Source organism: Canis lupus, chromosome 7 (assembly GCF_048164855.1).
Source record: "Canis lupus baileyi chromosome 7, mCanLup2.hap1, whole genome shotgun sequence".
NCBI lineage: Eukaryota > Metazoa > Chordata > Mammalia > Carnivora > Canidae > Canis > Canis lupus.
This window is the reverse complement of record NC_132844.1, coordinates 14379261-14401140: the sequence shown is the minus strand read 5'-3', so window position 1 is coordinate 14401140 and position 21880 is coordinate 14379261. Positions and strand designations below refer to the sequence as shown.

At 35.2% G+C, this 21880-nt stretch overlaps 1 long non-coding RNA gene across 1 annotated transcript in view; it reads left to right on the top strand.

Moving 5' to 3' along the window:
• The window catches only part of LOC140636593 (uncharacterized), a 173041-nt gene that overhangs the window by 10926 nt on the left and 140235 nt on the right, over nucleotides 1–21880 (top strand). The window lies entirely within an intron of this gene.

Sequence of the window (21880 nt, the reverse complement as noted above, 5' to 3'; positions counted from 1 at the left end):
TGTATATGATAATGATTGTTAAGAGAGAATGATCACTTGCCAAATTTATCAAAAATGAAAAATACAGGCATTGCAGGGCCAGGGATTTGGGTATGTTTTATTTACTGCTCACTCTTAGAACAGTGGCCTTCAAATGGTTGCTCCTCAATGTATATTTCCCTATTGGATGAAAAAAAGGATAGAGGAAAGACCATTAAGTTTTGTAAGAAATTCACTAGATGACTGTCTTTGGCATCCTGTTTCCCTGGACCCTCAATTCCATCACTCTTTACATCATTCTTCTCTCCATACCATTAATTTCTTTACTTCTCCCACCCAGAATGCCCCAGAAACTCAAATCCCACTATCTGTCAAACAATTTAGTTTTTGCCATTACGGAGTGTGAACCTTTGCATAGACAACAAGTCCCCATCCATGAGTGATGGACTTATTAAAATATATAATTTTCAAAGAAAGCTGTTATTTAAGGATACAACTGGCTTTTAGGTAGAATTTGAAAGATGTAAATAAACATTTCATCACATCTTTTAAATATAGAAAATGAAGAAAACATGAAACTTTAGTTTTTCTGTATATTTGAAATATTTTATATATTTATTTACATAGAATATATGTATAATATTTAAATATATAAATATAACTAAAATATATAATACATTTATAAAGTAAAGTAATGTATATACATAAATATGTCTAGTCTCAGTAATTTTTCAGGGAACAAAAGGAAACATTTCAATTGACATGCTTAGCTAATTTTTTTGCAGCTTCATAGATTCTTTCCTTAACTATATCTTCATTGTTATGCTGTTTTCAACCACCCTAAAGTTTCCCTTAGGAATATCAATCCCTTGGGGACTGGATCTCTTTTGTCTGCTCCTCTTGCTATCATCTTTCTCATTTTGCATTTTGCACTGCTTTTAATCTTTTTTTATCTCACTCAGATCTCTTTTCATTTCAGCACATTATCTTTATAATTTATTGGATTGTCATTTTATCTACATGTTCTTTTTTCATGAGTTTCTTGTTTCAGAGAAATCATAAAATTTTATACCTTATTGATAATTCATAAGTAATAATCTTTAAAAAACCCTTTAGCTTTCATCATTAATTATTTTGAAAAGTATGCTTTTACTCTAAACTTTCAGGATGATTTTCCATCTCTCTTGCTGTTCCGCATTTTCAGGATTCCATGTTATTTTCTTTCTATTTACCCACACTGGAATGATAAGAGGTCTCTTTAATCCTCATATTTGTCATTACGGAGTGTGAACCTTTGCATAGACAAAACAATAGGTCCCCATCCATGAGTGATAGACTTATTAGAATATATAGTTTTCAAAGAAAGCTGTAATTTAAAGATACAACTGGCTTTTAGGTAGAATTTTAAAGGCAGGGTGAGTGGATGACACTTCTCCTGGTTCCCTGACTACTTGGGCTTTGGTAAAACATATCAGATCTTCTTCACCTGGATGACAGCTTTAGGTGTTAAAGCTTCTCTAGGAAGCATCTCTTTACGGTGGCCCTTTGGACTTAGTGGCATTTTTCCCTGAGAGAGACACTATCGTTTTCCTTCTCAGTATTTGCCATTGTCAGGCTCTTCTGGTTTCTATAGTTTGTTGTTGTTATGACTCTAACAGGTCAAATGCCCATCTCTCATATAGTGATGTATCATTGCTATCTCTCCTTACCTCTCATTTCTAAGTGCATTGGCTTCCAGAAATTACAGTTTCTGAAGAGAAGTAGAAAAATAGTGCCGGGAGGGGCAGTTGTTTCCAACAGCATCCTGTCCTGAAGGATAGCTGCTAAGTTTCCTATTGTTATGGCCTCTGGGTCTCTGAGGGAGTAGAAAATTATAAGGGTACAAACTTTCCCTTTGCTTCTTTTCAGCTTGGTAGATATGTTCCAGTCATGGCAGCAAAATATTCACAAGCTACCATGTGGGATTCTGAGGTCCACTCCATTGATGATGCAGTTGGTAGAAAAATCTCATTTCCTGGCAAGAAGTTGGTTTTGAGTCATGATTTTCTGTTATGGCATATAATCCTTTTTTTTTTTTTTTTTTTTTGCCTTTTTATGGGTTTCTTAATGAGAAATTGAAAGAGAGCAAAGCTGAAATGGAAAGCTATGTCCTATAGTTTTGGGTTATGAAAGTGCCATAAACATTTTAGTTGACCAACCTGAATAGATAGAAAATCAGTGACTTGGAAGTACTCAATGACTTACTTGGTCACAAAATCAGAAATAAGAAGGGTATAATATGCAATCCCAGCTTACAGGATAATTTGTAAAAGAAATAGCTAAAACAAACTCAATTATGAAGAAGAGTTGACTGTCATGTAGGTCAGGCAGGCCCTTACTTTTCTTTGCCTAATGTCCTATCAACCCCTTGTCATATTCATTTTCATTAACACTTATATCAGAGGGCAGAAAGAGGTGACATTTCAATCTGTCAACTTCACTGCTCATTAGCAACTCATGTAAAGGGTGGTGAAGGGGAAGATCAAAGGCTAAATTGAGGTTACAAGTTTTCTGTGACTCTCACTTACCCTGGTGTGCCATTAGCACAGATAATAAAGAGGAAGCTGTATTAAGGTATTTAGAATTCCATGGAAGGAATGAATGGTGAAAATCTGAGGAAGGGTTGAGAACCTAGATGCGGTAATTCTATCTGAGAGGGATGGGAGTTATAGGCATGCATAGGAGTTAATATGACTCTGTGCAATGTTGCATACAGATGAGCATGATTAATGGTATTTGTGAGGGTGAGAAAAAAGGATATGTGAGTAGGTGACATTTAAAACCCACATCAAATGGCAAGGTGCTGAAAGAGGACAGAGAGGTCAGTTTTAAGTATGTGCTTATTCACCTGTGAGAAGGAGTATGTGTGGATCTATGTGTGGAACATATTTGAGGAAAGTAGGATTATTTACCATAGAACTAACACTTTTTTCAAGTCGCCAGAATGTACTCTTAATTAATCATTTTCACCACTTTTTAGTAGCTCTTATAAAATAGAAATCCTAAAGGTACAGTGCACAGAATTTAAATTTAACTTTGGATTGATTTTTCCCTTGATACATTATGCATCTTTCATCAATCATTGTTTGATAATTTGGTCTTTTCAAAAATATCAATGTGAGAATAAAATCATGGGCACTGCAATGATCAAATTAAATAATTTGTGTGAAATGACTAAGTAATCGGTAATGTACTATATAAATATAAGTAATTTTGCTTTCATAATAAATTCCTTATCTATCACATATTATGATTGTGAGGGTTTATATATAAATTACAGACTTATCTTCTTTTCCTTCCATAAGAGCATTTAAAAAATTGTACATTTGCATTATTTGTAGAACACTTTCAAAATAGGATACTGATGAAAATCAGTCAATATTTTAAAATATCAATATCTCTATTTTATTCCAGGCAATATTTGGGATATATATGTGATCCTGTTGCCTGCCCTCAAGGATGCACAATACCATTGAGAAATCACAAAAACTTACACAGTTATGAGAGAAACCATGTAGTATCAAATATAATGCATCAGGATTTCAAGTAAGAGCCAGAGTAGGTCTTAGAACTTGATAATGGGCTTTCAAGAATGGGCAGGACTTGTAATTTAGCTATAAAAGCAGTTTTCCCTTTAATAGTTTGAAGCCTTACATCATGAAACGATCTGCCATTTTTAAGGCACCATTCATACTGACTTCATTAGATCCTTTTGACCTCTAAAGGGTCTCAGTGGGATGCAGAAGACATAGTTAAAGAGGTCAGTGACTGGAGGACAAGTCACTTCTGCTTGCTAAGGCTGTTTCTTCATTCAGCAAAACGTCCCCTGCTGTAGAGTGGTGCTATGCTATCATCTCTTCCTGGATTTTTTTTTTAATTGTTTCCTTACTGATATCCATCTTGCCCTTCCTCTTTACGCTCAATTTCCAACATTGCACTTGGAATGATCTTTTAAAATCCTAAGGCACATTCTAGTTTTGTTCAAAACTTTCCAAGGTTACCTATTTCATTCAGAGTCCAAGTTGAAATCCTTACACTGGCCAGAAAGATCCCCCTTATTCCTGTGACCTCCTCTACTCTTTTGACATTTTGCATATTTTACAGCACACACTTCAACCTCCTTGCTGTTCTGGAACATGCCAGGTGTGCTGTCTTCTTAGAATATTTTTATGGGCTGTTCCCTCTTCCTTACATGTTCTTCCTTGAGATATCAACAGGGTTAACTTCCTCATTTCCTTGATGTCTTTGCCTAAATGTTACCTTTTCAATGAGAATTACCCTGACCACCATATCTAAAATTGCAAAGGCTCCTTTTCTTGCTTGTCCTGTTCTACTCTGTTTGTTTGTTTGTTTCCTTAGTGGTCACCTTCTAACAGATTCTATAATTTGCTAATTTATTATGGTCATTGTTTAGTGTCTCTCTCCCAGCAGTAGAATATATTTTGTTCAGTCTTGTATCTGAAGCCCTTAGGATATTCTGGAATATTCTAAGCACTTAATAAATATTTGTTGAATTGGATATAAAAAGATTAGCACAGTGTCTGGCACATAGCCACACATTCCATATATGTTAGCTATGATTATTACTGATCCAACCATGGGAGTATCAGAACCTCTCTAGAATGTAGCTCTATATGGACAGAGTTTTGTTTTTTGCTTTTGTTTTTTATTCAAGCACTTAGAAGAGTGCTTGGCACATAACTGGTGCCCAATAAACATTTGAAAAGCACAAGGAATAAAGGAACAAAAGATAATTTGAGCAAGGCTTGTGAGATGTGCAGAGGAAGGGCTCTCTTAGTAGATAGAGGAGGGTTCCTACTGGGTAATGCTTAAAATCTGACGGAAGGGCTATACCTGAGAGCAGAGGGAGAACGATAGTCAAGGATGAATCCATAGGATGTCAAGGATGTTCTGGAAGAGGATCAGCTTAGAGAAGGGTCCTAAAAGGAAATATTTTATATGTGTTTGATACCATGAGAATGAAATTTAGATAAGACATGAGGGATGAAGAAAAGAATCAGAGGTCATTTTTTAGAGGCAAAATTTGAAGCCATAGAAAAGACTGAAGAATGGAAAGAAGTGAGAAAATGAATGACTTAAAATTTTCTTGGGGAAAAAAAAATTTCTTGGGGTTTGATGATTGATGATTCAACAACTGGAAAGGTCTTTATATATGGGGCAGGACAAAAAAAATAATACCTAATTAATGTTTGTCCTTAGAACAGTGCCTTGCACACAGTAAGGTAAAAAAATATATATTGAATGAATATGAATAAACCTGGAAGAAATAAGATTCTGTCTAATGATGTGAAAAAGCATAATAAACTAAGAGCAGAATGATTTCAAGTAATAAAGGTATATATTAAAACTAAGATAAAATTCAATGAGACCAAGTATGTTCATGATAACATTGTGAAAAATAACAGAAAAATGCAAATCCAAATGGATACATTCTTTCAAAAATTATATTGTATTGTATTTAGATTTCCTTAAAACAGAATGAGTTGGATCTAAATTGAATAAGTACTTATGGTTCACAATGGGTGAACAAAATAAGCCTGATTTAGGAGAGCCTATAAGAGAGCTCTGAGAGTGATGGAGATGTAAGCAGGATTAATGATGGTACTATAGGTAACTGAGGCTATGCCTGGAGCAAAAACAGGAAGAGGGCTGGGCATCACAGATACGTTACTTACTTTACCCTATTACCAATGGGGAAACATGCTGTTGGGGAAAATATTTTCTTTTTAAGTTATCTTTGCTTTAAAAATTATATGAAACTTAATCATCTTCAAAATCTATTACATTAAGAAACTTTTAAAAATAGCTCAGTGTCTTCATATTTACTTAGATAGCTATTTTTAAACATAGTATTTCTTGATATTTTCCATTTTAAATTCAAATATAATATTTCTATCTTATTCATGTCATTGATGTCTTATATCACCTGGAGGATTATATTTTTCTCATAACTAAGTTTTTGCTAATTGCCCTTGAAAAAAATGTTCTAAGGCTTGTTTCTGTGTTTGATTTTGTACATCTTTAGTTAACTCAAAATTTGGAAATGAAATAGTAATTTTAGGGGACACTTAGAGTGATGAATGGAGAGAAGCAGCCAGGTTCTGGAGCTGGATTGCTTGGGTTTGAAACCAGGGACTACACCTTCTAGTTATGTGACCTGGGGCATTGCCTGACTTCACTGAGCCTTTGATTTCTCATCTATAAAAAGGGAATAATAACAGTACTTACCCTATAGATTTATAATAACTAGCATATACTAGTTTTTTATAAAGCATATAAAGCTCTGCCTGTATGTATGTTAAAGATACAAAATGTAATTTCAGTTAGTACATAGAATGTAGGATTGCAACATGGGCTTTGGATTCTAATATGGATTCTGCTACCTCCCATCTGTGTGATCTTGATCTGCTTAAGTTCTGAGACTCGACTTACATAATTATAATTGGGGATGATAAAACAGACCTCAGGGGGTTGTTGCCATGAGCAAATGACATTGCCAGGTGAAATACATGATGGGCAGTTAAATTGGATTTTTAGGTAAATAATGAATTTTAGTACAAGTATGTCCCATAAGATGTTTGTGATATACTTACACTAAAAAACTTCACTGGAATTAAAATTTGATTGGTCTATCCTTTTTTCTCCTCCCCAATTCTGACATCTCTATAAATAAATGAGTTAGTCATTCATCTTCTCAGTTTTCATAAGAGGACATCAATCCTATATACATGTAGAATTTCCTATTGAAATAATAACTCTTCTATGATTTTTTTTTTTTTTTGGTGCAGATTAGGAAGACATTTACTATAGCTACCTGCATAACTGTTTCAATTTCCTGGTATTTTCTTTTTAAATAGGAGTGGGTATTAGGCCATAACCTGGATTTAGCCTACCAATACCCTTTGGGCTTTCATTATCTTTCATTGTTATCTAGAAAGTAATTATGACTTTATGAATTATATAGCACTGAAGTAGAATTCTTTGAATCTAGTTCTCTTAATGAGTAATTATACCTCTACGAATAATTTGGAGCTAAAAACTAAAAAAGGACAGTTTAAGCAAAGCTATTTTTATTTCGAAAGGACTATTTCCCCTGTAGCTAATACATAGGGAAGGTGGAAGAAAAAAAAAATGAGACTTTGAAAACTGAATCAACAATTTTACCATCAACAAACAGTAAGCTGTTCTTCTTCTTCTTTTTTTTTTTTTTTTACAGTAAGCTCTTCTTAAATTTAACTTCTTATATTGCTGGATAATAATTTATTATCCCTAAAACAATAATCTTTCTTTACTCTTCGTAGTGAGGATGGGAAATTATACATTGAACACATGTTACTCAATTTCTTTTCTCAAGTTGCAAGTTGAATATATGAGAAGGAAAAATATATATAAATAGAATTAAAAAAATTTTATAAGCATTAAGAAATATGTTTTTCTTGCGGGAACTTTCTAGATATTTATTTCATGAATACAAGCAGAAATATTAAGATTTAAGCATATGGTATGTGCTTACCTACCAACTTCAAAAGGGGCAAATATACTAAGAATAATGTGCCAATATTTTATCTTTCGCTTGATAATCTGAAAACATTTCTTAGTGATTAGTGACTTAGAAAAAATCCTGGTAAAATTTTTAAAGAAATGCTCATCATTAGAGGTTTTTATAGCACAGAGGATGATACTCAGTGGATAACAGCACACTTTGGACTCTGGATTAAAAAAGTGGTTCAGAACTACTGCTCATCAACCTAGCTAGAGGTGCACTGCTCTAGGTACTGCCCTTTAGAGGGCTTATATTTTGCACACATTGAAACCCAAACATGCTTTATTTCTTTTACATTCTTTAAGAAGTTTTTGGAAAGTTGAGCATTTGAAAATTATGGTTGGTGCCCCCAAACTTTCTAGAGAAAATGGGGTGGGGTTGGTTAAAAATGTTTATGGACTTCCTGTGGGAAACCAGAGAAAGAGTGGCTGCTTTGTTTCCAGTTGGCCCTCCACACCATGGCAGAGCTGGTCCCAGAATAACAGTGTGCCCTTCCTCCCCTTTACTGTGTGGCATGGTTTGGGGAGGTACTAAAGCTACTGGAATTCTAAGTCTAAAAAATGAGATAGGTAAGTTTTTCTTTCTAGTTCCTGGGAAACCAACTTGGTTCTCATAAGTCCAGTTACCACCTAACTTCTGCCCTTTTTTGCCTTGCTTCTGCCCTGTTTGCTTAGCAACTCCTCTAGTTTGCAGTAGTAAACTTGGTCTGGGAAAGGAAGTGCTCCTTCAGCTTCTGCAATAATGAGAGTAATTCCTTGGGAGCATAGGTGGAAACAGGGTCCAGACTGTGAGTGTAGTTTAATTCATAACTTCTAGTTATTTAGGAATATGGCATTTGGGCCTTCATTTTCCTGGGTCCTACAATGTTAAAGGTAGGTCTGTTTAGATGAGTCAAATTCTAAATACAAAAATATTTTAGGAGTACCTTAATCAAATTATTTTGCTTATTTTTCTTCTTTTGTATGCACAAAACCAATAACTGCTTGTTAAAAATCTATGTCTGAAGAAGTGTATGAAACCTTTCAAAAAAAAAAAAAGAAGAGAAACCTTTCAATAAGTATAAAACTCCAAGTCTTAAGAAAGCATCATATCATAGTTTAGAATCAACATTTGTTTCTTTCTTAGTGAACTACAACTATTGTTGTGTTGACAGCACCTTGGGTTCAATGATATACGGTGGATGACTGGTCTTAAGTTGTTCACATCCAGTGCAATGCCACAGGTGGAGGTCATGAAGGTCCTGTGACTGCAAAGTCCCCATAACTGATATCAAATCACTGCTGAAGCATCATTTATTGTTGACTAGCTCTTTCTTGGTGTTCTGTGTCATTAGAAGAACAAAGTGGAAAAATGACTTGTCAGTGTACTAGCAGGTCTCGATTAGTGGATGAACCACTCAAGCACAACTGAGAGAGGCTAAACATTTGAATATCTCTTGTGGAGGTCTAACTATATCAAAAAAATGCCCCATGCTAGTTAGTGTCCACCCTGAAGGAAGCTATCAAATTTTATTATAAAGCTACTTTATAAGGGAGTATATTCCTTTATAAATAATAAGGGATTTACTATTTACAAAGTAATTCACATACTTCTTTTTATGTATTTATTTATTTAAATTAATTGGATAATTAAATAATTAATTTAGAAAGAGAGAGAGTGTGTGAGCAGAGGGGGAGGAAAGGAAGAGAGAGAATCTCAAGCAGGCTCCATGCCTGGCATGGAGCCCAAATTGGTGGCCAATCTCACAACCTAAAATCATGACCTGAGCTGAAATCAAGTTAGGTACTTAACTGACTGAGCCACCCAGGTGCCCTTTCATATACTTCTTAATTCATTTATGACCTGTATCCAGTGAGCCCTGATGCCCAGAACAGGCAACAAGCAGCTCAACATGTTTGAGGGGATTGTACGGCCGAGTGTGGGAGATTAAGTCTTTGGAGAGCTTCTGATTATAAAATGACCACACAGGGGCACCTGGATGGTTCAGTGGTTGAGCGTCTGCCTTTGGTTCAGGCGTGATCCCAGGATTTTGGGATCAAGTCCCACATCATGCTCCTCACAGGGAGCCTGCTTCTCCCTCTGCCTGTGTCTCTGCCTCTCTCTCTCTGTGTCTCATGAACAAATAAATAAAATCTTAAAAACAATAAATAAAATGACCACACAGTAACTCTTTACAAGCCATATATAGGCTTGTAATGCAGTGACTAGGGAAAGTAAACACATTACTAAATAGTTGAACCTCTCTGGACCTTAAAAAGTATAAACTTGAGAATAGATTTACTTCTGTTTTATCTCCATCCCTGTTTTTAGGAATGAGTGGTAGATTTGTGTAAAGCCGGTTGTGAGGAATTTTTTTTTTTCACTTCTCCACCACAAAACTCACTGGATAAATTGCCTCTTTAGTAGATTTATATTGGGGTTCCTGATGAAATATTGTACAGGACATACTTATACTAGAAATTACTTGTTCTTTATCTAAAATTTAACAAGGTGTCTATATTTTTATCTGCCATATTTGGCAATTCTAATTTATATGTTCCCTGTAAAGATATTCACATGTACTTTTTTGCCACATGTATTTTTTAAGAGGAATAACATTTCTGGATTCATAGACTATTCCTAAATCAATAATTAATATTAAATATTTATAATTAGCACCAACTTATAAATTTATAAGGTCGATTCATAGTGCTTTGGGGCCCAAGTATTCTGTTAATTGTGGCATGCTGAAAGCAGATCAACTGTTTACTGAATAGTCACAGCTTTTGTATAATTATAGAAAATGTGATCCTCAATAGTTACTAAATATCTGGTGGACTAGGGCTCTCTTTTTGAAGTCAGAATACCTATATTTTCAAATTTTTAATTACAATTTTGCATTGTAATTACTAACTTTTTTCCTTTCCTTGGAAGTCAAATCAAGAATGAGAAATATCTGAAAGTTGGAATCTTGTACTTTGCTACATTTTATTGAGCCCCAAATTAGTTTATTGGTCTACTGTATGTGTAGTTGGCCTTAGTAATTGGATATACATAACCATCTTCTTAGGAGAGACAGTACTTGAATAAAACATTAGATTTTTAAAACTACATAAGCTGATTACTATTGGGGGATACTTACTTGGCTCATTTCACTTTCATTTCTATGTGATGAGTGACTACAGAACTAAATATGGATATGAAAATATGATGAGATGTGTGTGTGTGTGCCCATGTGTGCATGTGTACTGGAGGGAGTGCATGTAGAGTGAGAAAGGGAAATAAGAATCTTCAGGCATCCAGTCTTAATTCTTAGAAATAAGGATTGAAGTAGCACACACATAAACAACTCATGGGTAACCCTAACAGATGTCAAAGTGGATATTTAAGTGATACCTTATAGAGGGCAGAACAAATAAAGAGACAGGTGGTTTATCTCATATTTTATCAACCAGAGATTTGAATTAACTGGCACATCTGCACATATTCTACTCAGCAGCAACTGACATTTTTAATGATGACCCTGAGTAAGTGAATGCTGTGTGAATTATCAAAGGACAATGAAATCATGTTAGTGAAATTCAGGTAGTAAGTGCATTTTATTGTATGCTCTTAAAATTGGCCATTTATATAGAGCATATACATTTTTCTTTTCAGCAGAATAGTTAACTGTACTTCCTGACCAAATCAGATGACACAAAGGTCATTGTAGAAACTTAACATATGTTAGCTGATTGCCTACTGTGTGATAGGCTTTTGGCAAACAGTGATTAATAAAATTTTATCTCTTCAAGAAATTCACAATTATGGGAGATATAGATTCATATGGTTATAAAAATGCAATAAGATCCTAGTGGGCATACACATACAATCACAATCACGGCTTTAAAGGTGATAGATAACCCCTGGGGAGTCAAGGAATTGTCCCTAAGAAGGTGACATTTGAATTCCACATTGAAGGAGTAAGATTTCTCCAGCTAAGTAGGAATTTTACTGTCATTTCCCAGAAAGAGGATTGTATGTGCAGACATGCCAGTTAATTCGAATCTCTGGTTGATAAAAATGAGATAAACCACCTGTCTCTTTATTTGTTCTGCCCTCTACCAGGTATCACTTAAGTATCCACTTTGACATCTGTTAGGGTTACCCAGAAGTTGTTTATGTGTGTGCTACTTCAATCCTTATTTCTAAGAATCAAGACCAGATGCCTGAAGATTCTTACGTCTCTTTCTCACTCTACATGCACTCCCTCTAGTACATGTATGTGCACAAGTGCACGTACACACATCTCATCATATTTTAATATCCATATTTAATTCCTCTATTTCTCCTCTATCATTTCCAGGACTTATAGTTGATATGTTAGATAGTAGACGATGGAGTGTGATGGGAGTTAAGAAGCACTGCTCTGAGAATCCCGGGGTCCTGCCTTCAATCATCATTTGTAAATGAGAGTGGATACTGCAATAATGTGAAAATCTGTTACCTCAGGTTAAAGACCCAGGAATTAAACAAGGGATCCTGGAGATATCATGGTGGCCCACAGTATCACTGGCATAGTTATATAGTCTATTTTTCACTGTTTTAAAGTAAAGTTATGGTGGATTCCTCTTGGTATTACCAAATCTTGTATCTTGCAGAACAGAGCTGCCCTCAAACAATGAGAAGGGTCACAAGAGGCTCAAGCCTGATTTCTTGTCAAGTCATTGTCTATACAGCCTGCTTATTAATAAATAGTTAATTATTGTTTGGACAGCTGTTATTCTGCTTGAATGCAGCCAGTGGTTATGAAGCATTGCCATTTTCTAGCTGCATTTCTGCCTGGATGGGGGTGCCCACACAGAGTGCAGGGCAAGTAGGGCAGCCTCTGCAATCAGTTACAAATGAGAATAATTCAGGCCCCATGGCGGTGTTTGAGTCTGGCATCATTAATCACACAAGCCAAAGATCTACCAGCTTTCCCTTTGTATCTGACTCTATAGGTGCAAAGAAACTGACAGAGCTTAATTGATTTATTTTTATTGATTATACTTTTCATATAAATGGTATGGTGAAAAAGACACTGGATGGGGTATCTGTGCCTGGATGCTGGTGTTATTTCTGCTGCACTGGCTGTCTGACCTTAGGCAAATCATTTAGCCTTTTTGGGCTTCATCGTCTCTTATCAATGGACTAAGCAACCATTACAGTTTTTTTTTTTTCCAGTTCTTATGTGCTAGGATTCTTAAATGCACTTTAATAGACATCTATATACATAAGCAAATTTGTTCATGCTCTTTCATTTTAAAAAGAGCATTAATCTTACTCTAAAAAACTGAGTGTCTCAGAGTATGAGCCTAAAACATTACATTAATATGCTTTTTTTTTTGTGAGAAACACATAATTTTAAGAATTGTAAGAAATAAGTTTGGGAGCATTTGGAGAGAAGCACCAAAATCTGTCTCTGTTTCCCTCTACCCAAAACATGAGTGAAAAAGCACTAATCAGTTCTTCCGTTACTCCCAGTGATTGAGGCTAATGACTTTGATATATATGACTGATGACTCTCAAACACAGTCCTTAGTCTGTAGCCACAAATGTTCATTCTCCAGCATTTCCCATGTGGGGATTTATTTTCATGGTTAACATGCACACACATTGAAAGCTTCTTTTGCTTGACATTTGATCCATTTTCTAAATAGCTGTCCTAAAGTTAATTAAGTTTACTAAACAATTAGTGTTATGAAATGGAGCTACAGTATGAGAGAATTTGGGCCTCATGTAATAGCACCAAAGAAAAATTGCCAAAATGAGACCTTATGGTTTATTTTACTTTCAATGACATAATCAAAGTCCAGGTATGCATATGATTGTTCATCACAGTAGTATTTAAAATACTCCAAAATCGTGGACCTTCCAAAGGTTCATCAAAAGGTAAAAAAATATTTGGTATATAATTGGTATATACACACTAAAATCCACCCACTCTATATATTATGGAATATTACATAACTATAAAAGGAATGAGAATCTGCTTACATGGAGGGAAAAAATCAAGTAAAAAAAAAGCTAGCTGCAGAACTGTAATTTCATGGTATTGATACTTATCAAAGAATTAATAATTACCTCTTGAAGCTAAGCATGTGGGTCCTGGGAGGGAACACAGAGGGCGTTTTCACTTTTTACATTATATGATTTGTATTGCTTACATTTCTAATGATAAGTATACATTATTTTTTATATTAAAACAAAAAGCCCTTATGGCAGCTTTTGGTTCTACCTTTTAAGTATCCGAAATTCAAAAGCATTTTGGTAATAATTCTTTAAACATGTAGCTATTATTAATCCTTGTAATACTTGTGAAATTGCATCCTCCACTCAGTAACAAAACATAAAACTGACAAAAATTAATTTTTCTCAGAACCACAGACTGGCCTATTTTAAAAGGTCTCCTTTATCTCTCCATTCTTTCCTTTATCAAGATTTCTGAAGGCTGCCTTCTCATATTACTTCCCTCAGTAAATGCTATAATATATTACTATATACTGGCTCCAGAAGCAAATTATTAAGTCCTTTATTTATTCTTTGCCTTGTTCTTCAAATAAATCAGGGTGTCACTGACGTGAGCCAGTCATCCTTATCCATAGACTTAGTATTTCCCTTTGTTCACTCCATGCCTTATGCCAACATCATCTTTCCCATTCTCCATTATCCTAAATGGATACTTCTCCCTTCACGAACATTTTAGTTAGCCACAACCCAGGTTGGAGGAACTATTATTTATGCAGCCATATAATGTTGGAATCAGAGCTGTTACTCTAAAGCTATGAAATGTTTAGGTTAGGATCAAATATCAGCACTTAGAAAACACTCTTTCTACAATGACCAATCTTTTTCTGAAAGTATTGTCCATCATTTCTATTGTTTACAGGTCACTGAACGTTAGCTCTACCAGCAAAATCTCAGGCAACCGATACTCCTCTGAATTGTAGAGACAGGATGCAGCGAAATATTTGAATGAGTCCTTTCCATATTGTTATTCAGTGCTGTTTTTCTTGAATGTTTTTGTAATCCAGTTGCTGATGATCTGTTTCCCAGTATTCCTGTTTGGTAGGATCAATCTTCCTTTCATGGGTGGGGGAGAAGAGGTGGGTTAGAGATATCTGAGAGCAGATAGGTGTGTAATGCCAGAAAGTCTAAAGGGGATTGTATAGGTGTTTGAGAGGTACCAGCTTTGCAATGAGTATTAGCTACACCTGGAATTCCATATTTCAAGAGTTGGATTTTGCTGGTATTACAGAGTCATACAAGCATGAAATCCAGGCTCTGCCTTTTTACTAGTTATGTAATATTCAACAATTTACATAATTTTCTGAGTCTTTGTGAAGAAAGTAATATCCATTTCAGTAGTTTGTTGGGTGCATTAAACAGGAAAACTTGTGAAAACACCCAGCACAATGCCTAACTTACAGAAGTACTCAATATGTTTTTTCATTCCTCCTTTTTTTTTCTAGCCAAAAGAATGAAAACAAATAGAGCTCTTAACCTTTATATGATGCATAAGGGTGAAAATAGTCAACACAACTAGGTCTTTAATCCAATCATCCAATTAAAGGATCTTTACAAGAGTGAAAGCAGATATTTGCTGTCATTATTAAAAGAATTATAGATCATGGTGAGGTTGCATCAGCTTCACTCAGTGAAACTCAGGTGTCATGAGGAAAAACTGTATTTTCGTTCATGCCTTAGTGAAATATTTGAGGAGATTTTATAACAAGGAAATGGAGTTTTCGACATATTTACAATAGACCAAATAAAAGGAAGTAGAATTAATGTAGGGAAGATTTTGATTGTAAATGAAAAACAAATCAGTGAATGAATAGTGAAAACTCTTAGAAGTTTAAAAAAAGCAGGGAGTTCTGAGTACTTTAGGAATTTTGTGATAAACTTCCTGATTTGTGAGTCTTTGATTACATTTTTATTGTTACTTTATAGTCATGGATGTCCATAATCACATTTGAAGTTTAATTAATTTCTTAAAATGTTTAGATCCAGCAGTTCTTCCATCACTGTGCCTCCTTCATTACTGTGACATGTAGATATAGAGTATTTCTTATTTGAATTAGGCATTTTAACATAAGATTAGCAAAAGAGAAAATTTTTATCTGCTCCTTAGCGGTAAGTTCAAGCATTATACTACACAATGCCATGCGCGGATGATGGAGTGTAACACGGTGCACACTGACAGAGTGGTCTTTGTGCTTAATTTTTAAATACAAATCAAGACCTGAAGCTTCCTTCCAACTTAACCAGTTTTGATCATGCCACGTAGTCTTGGCCTCTATTTCAGCTTTGAAGTGGGAAAATTATAAATGCTTTATTTAAAATCAAGACTGAGGGGCGCCTGGGTGGCTCCATTGGTTAAGCACCTGCCTTCGGCTCAGGTCCTTATCTCAGGGTCCTCGGATTAAGCCCACCTGCTCCCTCCACCCCAGGTTGGGTTCCCTGCTCAGTGGGGAGCCTGCTTCTCCTTCTCCTTTTGTCACTCTGCCCCCCCTTGATGTTATCTCTCTCTCTCTCTCTCAAGTAAACAAATAAAATCTTTGAAAAAATAAATAAAAGCAAGATTGAATCATGAAGAAACAAATGTTCCCAAGATTATTTTAGGTCTGGAATCCTAAACTTAGCCTTATGTTTGCACTTGTATATCACTGTCTAGATTAGTGTGGTTTGTTACATGAATTAAATATACTTTTTAAATCCTCACATGATTTCAACAAAAAGTTTTCAAATTACTCAGATTTGGATACAATTTATAGCTATAAATATATCTTGGGTCAGAGAATAAATTAGTTAAGAACTATGTCATATACATATATACACATATACCCATCACACAAAAATATATGTCCTTTAATGACTCTGGTGCAATTTTTTAGTATAATAACTGAATTCTTTACCTTTTTATTACACAAGTACTGCAGGAATTGATTCTCATTATAAAATATCCAAATAATATAGAGTATTTAGAAAAATGAGAATGATCCTCTTTGCGTATTTTCTTCCTGGTTTCTCTCTTTTCCCAAGAGATAACTAAAGCCAAATATTTGATATAGCCTTTACTGGTTCCTCCTATGCATTTACATGCACATATATACTAACACATTTATTTTTTAAAAAATGATGTCATACTATAGATGTTATCCTTTACCTTACTTGTTTTTACTGAACAATGTATCTTGAAGAGCTTTTCATTTGGCACAAAATTTTTTTTACCTTATTCTTTTTGATGGCTCAATAATAGTAATAATAATAATGATAATTTATTTAATCATTCTTTTATTGGTAGAGGTTTAGATTTCCCTCCTTTTAGCTTTTTCCTCCTTTTCGCTTTTCAATGTGTAGTATTTACGGGTGGGCATTATTGTGGGATAATTTTCTAGAAGTGAAACTGTTGGGTCAAAGAATATGAACATATTCAGGACTGAAGGATTCTGAGAAATTGGCTTCACTGAAATCTCCTGATTGGGTTCTTGAGTGCAGATTGTTGACATTTACTGTTGCTCTCGGCGTGCATTACTCTCCCTAATGGAGACGGATTATATGTGCCTGTGATGAGAGTTTAGCATGCTTAGTATCTTTAGAACTCAAGGATTTGTAACCCGAATCCACTACTCTTATGAATAGGTGGACAACCAAATGGAAAAAGTAGTGTGTTCGCATTATGTGACAAATAGTGCTATTCACTGCCTCAAATTCTTGTATCTTTCTGGGATTACCCATCAGTTGCTAATTTCAATTTTTAGCCATTTCTAAATATTTGCTTGTCCCATAGTACACCTATTAATTACCATTACCATTATCTATTTACTTTACAAATAATATATTTCTATTACAAACATATTTCATTTACTTGTGATTCTTATTTGATAATTATTTGGAACTTCGAACTGTACCCAAGGCTGGGTTGGGTAATAGACACATATAAAAATTGAGTTATATAATGTCAGAAGATGTCATAATGTTTTTTAACTTCAAAATCCTTCTTATGTGTCCCCTGTACACACAAGCATCAATCTTAACCAATATCTGTACATGATCAACAAGCTGTACAGCTTTTATGGTCAGCTTAGTTCAATAATAAGTGGTCATAAATGCTTCAGATATTAAGCATATCTGTATAAACCTGAGTTGAGTAGAGATTACAGTTCCATATCAAATTCCCCCTTCATTAGGGATGTCTTTGATAAGTTGGTTCAACCACTTAGCTCATGATATTAATGAAGGAAAGGATTTTAGAATTCACCCCAAGCCTGAATGGCTGCCCTTGCTCTAAACCATGGCCATGAACTAAACCCGATACCAGACCAACCAGTTCACAAATGAGAACTTTGGCACAAATGGATCCCCATCTGAAATACTTATTTGTATAATGACAAAGGACAGTATTACAGGCAGACATCCCTAAGTTTAAATATCAGCTCTACCACCTACATGCTGTGTGATCTTAATTAAAGTTAGTTAACCTCCCTGAGATTCTGTTTTCACATTTGTTAAACTAGGATATTGCTATCTAAGCATTATTGTAGGGATTAAGTTATATGAGATAAGATACGTACAGCATCAGATATATGCCTGGCACGATAAGTGGTAACTATTACTACTGCTGTGTGTGACTTCATATTTAATTGAATATTATTATTAGTTTTAATTCAGCCAGAGATCTTCTTTAATACAAAAAATAAATGGTTTTGATTGGTTGGTTAATTAGTTTAATGTTTTAGGCTATCCAAATGATGAATTCGTATCCCCAAATGGCAGATGTTATTAAATTATGGAGTTCCTAAATTTATTTATTTTTTAAAAGATTTTATTTATTTATTCATGAGAGACACAGAGAGAGACGCAGAGACATAGGCAGAGGGAGAAGCAGGCTCCCTGTGGGGAGCCTGATGGGATACTCCATCCCAGGACCCTGGGATCAGGACCTGAGCCAAAGGCAGAAGCTCTAGCTACCCAGGCGCCCAGAGTTTCTAAATTTAGTGCCCAAAATATTCACTTTAGTGATTGCCTAGAGTAGTCAGGAAAGACACTGCACTTATTTTTTTATATTGTTCCTCTGCTTTTTTGATGTGATAGCTGACAGAAATACCTAAATACATAATAACTAATATATGTAATGGAAATTTCTGAATATGATACCATATTCTCTAAGAAATTTTTGGGTGGGTGAGGGACAAAGAAAAAGGTACTAAAGCTGAACACAAATTATGCCAAATGGAGCTTACATTTTATATTTTTAGGTATCAGAACCTAATGAACATAAGTCAAATGGCTAATGTAACTTCTTTCAGAAAAGTTGTAAGATTTATTTAAAAAAATTATTTTTGGAAGCACATTTGCATTTGTAAATAACATTTTGCTCAAGCATGATTTTTCATTACTAAAACCATTAAGTTGTGACAGACTGGAAGGGCCCATATGAAGAAACTATATTTATGAAATCCCATTGACACTGGTATCTGATATCACCTTAATTAGAGCAGAGCTTTTTTGGTGTGTGGGTACCAGTTTGGCATCTCATTATTTAAAAAATTAGCAAAACCTCATTAAACAGCTGCTTTTCTATTTTTTGTTGACTTGTGTGAGATGCCAAACAACTTCATTCTTTGCCTAGCAGATTAAAAATTTCAATCTGGTTTATACTGCAAGTTAATTTTAATGTATAATCATCCATGTAAATAGATCTTAGAGATTGATGGTGTTCAAAATAATTTAAAATATGCAGAAGGAAATATATTCACACTTAGTACTAGTAATAAAATGGTAAGCCAAAGGCATTTTGTGTTTTTCTACAACCTATGTTAATTTCACTCTGCCTTTAGTCGGTTTTTTTGTGAAAGAATTTTAAGCACTTGGCAGTAATACTCAAATAGATTTTTACATATGCAAATATTTCAGAATAAATGTAAAAGTAATGAAAACAGATCAAACTCATTCTTTCAAATGTATTTAAACCTAAATCTTTCTAAATCAGAGTAGCCATAGACTTTGTACTGAACCTTTATGGGTGAAATTGCTGGAAATTTAAGAGTCCAAAAAATGGTACCCCACTTCTCCACCTGAATTTGGAGCTATTTAAAGGACAGGAGTAGAGAATATGGGGGATCAAAATATCACCTTTATTACTGATAAGTTGGTATTTGAGCAGGTTGCCTATATCTATTGGATACTGGGCTTTCTAAACGTGAATTCTAGAATTTAGCAGATTTGTGCTCCTGTTCACAGGCAGAACTAAACTCCTATTCACAGGCAGAGGGTGGTGGGGCACTTAGGTGGCTTAGTCAGTTGGGCGTTTGGCTCTTGGTTTCAGCTCAGGTCATGATCTCATGGGTCTTGGGATCCAGCCCCCCTTCCAGCTCTGCACTAAGCAGGGAATCTGCTTGAAGATTCTCTTCCTTTGCTCCTCCCCGCCTCAAGTAAATAAATAAATCTTAAAAGAAAATATCAGAGAGTGGGAACATTATCTGTAATATTTACTACATGTCCTAGAACCACCTAGATTACATGGGCTCTGTAGGCAACCTAGCTCACTTGAGAAATGGAGGGGAAAGGAACTGGACTTTTCATATTCATTTTTTTCCCTGCAAATTCACCCATTGGATAAAGCATTTCATCCCTTTATGGGAGGAGTGGGTGTAGAAATAAAGAGGAGTCAGGAGTATTATGTCCCTCTACATGGAAGGAAATGTCAGGGAAGGGGAACATAAATGTGCTCCCTACCAATAGTGTTTCCCAAATTCATTTCTCTTAACACTTTGGGCTGAACCATAAAGCCCATGAGTAACTGAGATCCATTTACCTGGAGAAGATCAATAACTGGTCAGGTATCTGGCTTCTTGTTAGAGAGGCCATTTCACAGACACAATTTTGGGTGTCCTAGTAGGGCCAACAGCCACAGTGCAGATTCCGTTTACTGAAGGTACTGGGATAAGTTTAATTAATAAGCCCTACCCCAATTTAAATATAAATTCACAGTTATCCAAAGATTGAAACCGACCTGTGAAAAAGGCACATTGAACTTCAGCAAGTTCCCATGGGTAAAAAAATCCCATATTTCAAATCTTACTGAGGCTGTGGCCTAAAGGCATCTGCCCCAGATATACCAGAAACCTTAGGCACTGTGGGTATTGTGCTCCCCAAGGTCTATTTCTTGTCTTTATCTTAAGATTCCTGGCCAACACATCAGATATGAACATTCAAGGGTGTCATGAATAACACCTTTGTCTGAGTTCAGGGGACATTATCTGGGGAGTTACCTAGAACTTACACAGATGAGGTGCGGTCTGTGCCAACACACTTGTCTCTCCCTGCTGTTATTGTGCATGCGCTGCCATCTGCCATATGGACTCAAGGACTGTTCTTCCATTTGAGCGCTGAATTCTGTCCTTGCTCACCACTTCTGACAGGTCTTTTTTTCCTTCTGCAACAATCAATTTCCTACTGTCTGTTGGACATAACATATTTTTGTCATGTTTTTAAGAATATAGCTCTTGTTCCTTCTGGCTACCAGCTCATATTTCTTTTTTCCATAATAACAAAATTCCTTCAAATAGTTGCCTATACTCACTGTTTCCAATTCCTTTTCTCCCTTAATTTCTTGAACATCTGAAGGATTTTTGTCCTCTCTACCCCACCAAACTTGTTCTTGTTGAGATCTCATTGATCAACATATTGCTGAGTCTAATTGTCAAATCTTACAATTTATATTTTTAAAAAAATCTTCTACCAGCATTTGATCCATTTGGTCACTACTTTTCCTTATAATGCTGTCTTCACTTTTCTTCTAGGACACCTGATTTTTAAATTTCTTTCTTGCTGCTTCTTCTTAACTTCTTTTACCTGTTTATTCTCATCTCCCTGACCTCTTGATGTTGGGGAGATCAAATCACAGCCCTTGGAACTTTTCTCTTTTCTATCTGCATATTTCCTGTGTGGTCACATCTAGTTTAAAGGCTTTGATTACCATATATAAACTGATCGTGTTTATTTCAAGGCCAGACCTCTCCTCTGAATCTCAGTCTTAAATCCAGCTTCTTATTCAATATTTCCATTTGGATGTCCAATAAGAATTTAGAACTTAACTGTCCCAGAATGGACTCTGGCACCTCCACAGTCCTCTGTGTCTTGATTGATCATACCTCCATTCCTTCTACGGTCTTAGTCTGAAAACTAGTCATCCTTGAATCTTTTCTTTCTGCCACACTCCATATCCAGTCTCATAGGAAATCTTGCAGGTCATATCTTCTCTATATACTGAGGATCTAGCCAGTTACTTCT